At 33.4% G+C, this 4,104-nt stretch overlaps 1 non-coding gene across 1 annotated transcript; it reads right to left on the reverse strand.

Annotated features, from left to right (window-relative positions):
* Positions 1–3,776: 3,776 nt before the first annotated feature.
* TRNAW-CCA (transfer RNA tryptophan (anticodon CCA)) lies at positions 3,777–3,848 on the reverse strand. The gene has a single exon. It is a non-coding gene; the product is annotated as a tRNA-Trp (tRNA).
* Between the last annotated feature and the right edge of the window lie 256 nt (positions 3,849–4,104).

Below are 4,104 nucleotides of genomic sequence, written 5' to 3' on the forward strand. Positions count from 1 at the left end.
TTTTATTTAAGAATATGAATGTTAAAAATCTAACTAATATTCTTCCATTCCTTGTTGGTTCATACAATCTCATCATATTAAAAAAATAGTATAAATAAAAAAATATTTTTTACAATCTCTCTTAGAGGTATAGTGCACCGCTATTGCTTCGTAGGATTATTTAAAAAAAAATTAAAAAGTACGAGGTTGACATGTGAAGTAGAGAAAATGTGCACCAAAGATTAATTTTAAAAAACATCAGAATGAATCGATGTTGCAGATGACTTCAATGGTAATCATTCTGCCTACACAACTTCTCAAGCTATAACATTTATAATATTTATCCAATACTACTTTCATGTTTATAAAATATTTTACATTAATTACATCTAATTTAACATTTACATTAAATCTAATCCATTATAATTTTGATATAAAAACAAAACCATTGTGAAGAAGAACAAAATAAAAGATTGAAAGAATGAATCAAAATTTATATTAAAAAATGATAGCTTAAAATAAAGCATCAATCTAAAGTCAACATTGCATTTCAAAATTTTAAACTGAAAATTTGTGCTTTTAATAATAAAATATCATATTGTACTCTAATATATTAGCCTACACATAATTTTCAAACCCTAACACTAGGATTCGCTAAATTTAAATATTATTTGAATTAAAAACGTAGGATTATTGGTTTGACATAGATTTCCCTATGCACCAATAGTCATCAGAGAGACTGAGGATGAGGAGGCGACTATCGTACTCTTGATTTGTACCGGTCACATTTTAGTTGAAGACTCGGGAGAAGGTCTATTTCTGATGCAGAGAAAAACGATTGGAAAGAAGCAGCTAACAACTACAAGAAGATATTTCAGAGTATATAATTTCAGCAGTAACATAATTACTGAAGAAAGCAACTCTAGCAATGAAAATTTTAGTACAGAAAAACATTTGTTGTATTTCAAAGTCTTTAGCTTTGCTGTCTTTAGTTCTTGATACATAAATCCTAACGATTCTTGGGCACACAAGGGCAACAATTGTTCTTCTTATGTGCACACCAAAGCTGTAAAGTTTTTCTTGAATGTGGATATCAAAACAAGATGGATATATTTGAAATTGTGAATAGAAATCACTCTTCAACACTTCATATACAGTTATCAGCAGAGATGTTTGCATTTAGAGATCACGAAAAAGAAATAAATCAAAATACATCTTTCCTTTATTTTTCAACTCTACTTAAATCAAAACCAATCCTTGGCAATATTTTGCAACAAATTTTTGCGGAAGTTTAAGAGGAAAAAATAGAAATTCACAATACAAAAGAATCATTTCGGAAGATAAACTTAATCATTAGCATAAAACATTCCAAGAAAAACTAAGCAAACTATGGTGAATCCCTATTACGAAATAACAAAAAATGAAGGGGGAAGAAATAGATGGCGAAAAGGAGAAAACCTTATAGTAAACAATTGTTGCGGTAGACTTTTTTCTCTGCGTATCGTGCGTTTCCAATGCATAGTCCTGCAATAATGTCTAGGTGCTCGGCTCTATTTAAGGGCGGTCTGAAAGACGTTGCAAGTATACATTAATATCTCTCGGTCAAATTACAATAACTACAAATTGGTGAAGCAATAACTTCGCTCAGGATATGGGTCGTCAATTTGCAAGAAGTCCATAGGAATGTTCTAGTGGCGACAATTAGCATAGTCGTCGTGTGTCACTGCTATGGAAATGAGCAATTTTTCTGATGAGGCCTTTCATAGTCAAGAAGCATGATGTGTTAGTAGCAGCTAGGCTTAACGTCGAAACGCTGATTGCGGTGAGGTGGCTGATGTGGGCCCAACGGTGAGCATCATATCTATGGCCCCCCTTAACATCTTCCTTTCCCCATTCAACATCACCGTTTCTGTAAGCCTGCGTAAGTTCAGTGGTGCATCAAATTTTTATGCCTTTATAGGTCAGCTCATCATTTATGATACTGGCAACAAGCATTCAGTTGTTTGGTCATTAGTAAGTTATTATGTGTTTTAACCGGTTCTGCCACTCGTGAATGCATTGATTGTGGGATTTTTCAATGGCTCTGTCACTCTCATTGTTTTTAATGTGCCTTTGTTGATGGGGACGTTGCAGGCTTCTCCCTCAAATATCTTTGGCACTTTGTTAATGGCGCCATGTCCACTTGTGCGGCAACTTGGTTTGATTCTTCAATTCAAAAAATACACAAAATTAGCCGATTTTAAACTCAAATGATTTATGTACACTATTCAAACGATGGAGTTGCCTATGAGTGCAATTGAGGAGATATGACCTATTTGTATTAACTATGTCTTGCTGCATTTATTGACTCCAGCGCCAAAAACATTTATCTTTACATTCCCCAAAATATCTCGTCTTAGGTGTCAATTATACCCCTTTAGTCCTCATCTTACCACGTATGCCATTTGACCAGCCAACATTACACAATTAAATAGAATGGAAGATTCCAGTAGTTAATACACACTGCTATAGCGATGATGCAATTTCTCAAGCTGTTATTTGATTGTTCTCTTACCTGCCACTTAGATCACCAATGTTAGGGATGGGTTGGTTGATGTCAAACTGCGTGGACTTTCCTCTTTGGTGAATAGTGAAAAACCAAAAAGATCTTCCGGTTCAAAGCGTTCCAATGGTAGTCATTTGCTCTCCATGGTTGTTAACCGTTGGATGTCAAATTAAGCTCCTCACATTCAAATAGGGAACGCCTATGACGTAATTAACATGCAAGTTTTGCTAGTCATATATAATGTGAGGCCCTATTGAGGTGACTTCAACATAATGCACCATTCATAGTTTACACCTGTGACATCAGAGAGATCACTGTTGCAGATCGGGTCATTAAAGCAATCTCCCTGCCAACTAAAAATGTCCTTGATTGCGGTGATTGTTGAATAGGACAAAGTTTTTCATGCACATAATTCCATGAACAAAAAATGGTTGTATGCTTCAACAAAGAATCCATCTCTCGGTGAATTTGTGAGAGACTAGTGGAGCATCCTCTCTTCTACTAAAATTTATGTACTAGAATTTGCATGAATTTGGATCATTCCCATCATAACTCTCGATTTTTGTGCTATCTATTTAAGCCCTTTCTAACTACTAAAATATTTCTCGTTGCATTTTAAATAATTCCGTACGTTTCTTTCAGCATTTAAATAATTTCATTTAAAATTGGAACAACACATCAATTTTGGAGAAAAAGTCAAAAAAGTTTACATTGAAGAATGAAATCAATATAGAAAGTCTCTTGACTTAATAAATCATTCCTCAAGACTTTCCAATTCAAATGAAACCCAATTATCAAATCACACAAGGTTGAAGGAAATTTTGTGAAACACAACATCTTCCCCTAGATTAATTCATAAAATAAGGAATAATTTACTTATTTAACAAACATGTAATCTTATCATTGCAATTGTTTTAAAATTACATATATCTTTTTGAAGCATTTTGTAATTTCATTAGTATATAATTATGGAACTTATTCTAAAATAATCAGGTGGGGTTCTATTTAAAACAGAACACGCCCAATTAAAGATCGACGTCTCGCCAAAAATCGCAAGCAGATTTTGTCATCATATAAGTAGGATTAATTATGTGAACGATGATTTTGGATTTGTTACAGCTAGCAAGATCCGATTTGGAGAGCCTAAATGCCTAAGTTTAATTGACGACAACAGATTTTAATTGTTTTTTGCGTTGAAAACTGCATTGACTATTGAATACAACAGAAGGAAAAATATCATCATTTTGGGGTTTGAACCCGACGTGAATCGAACACGCAACCTTCTGATCTGGAGTCAGACGCGCTACCATTGCGCCACGGATCCTCTTTGTTTGAATTTGGTAAGCAAAGAATTAATATTCAGTTTGCGCAGATAAAATTAGGTTGATTAAAACGATTTGGATTTTATTACAAAGACTTAAATTAAACTCTTATGTCATAATTTTTTTTTTTAATTAAAAAATTAACTAGCACTTGCACCTAATAGGTCCAAGGATTACACCAATTGCTAACAGACAATCAATTTTTCATATTTGTATGGAATACCTATCAAATGTGATCATGTCATTGTAAAAATGTAA

The sequence above is a fragment of the Cupressus sempervirens genome, chromosome 7 (assembly GCF_028749045.1).
Source record: "Cupressus sempervirens isolate cs-2001-9-10 chromosome 7, ASM2874904v1, whole genome shotgun sequence".
Classification (NCBI taxonomy): Eukaryota; Viridiplantae; Streptophyta; class Pinopsida; order Cupressales; family Cupressaceae; genus Cupressus; species Cupressus sempervirens.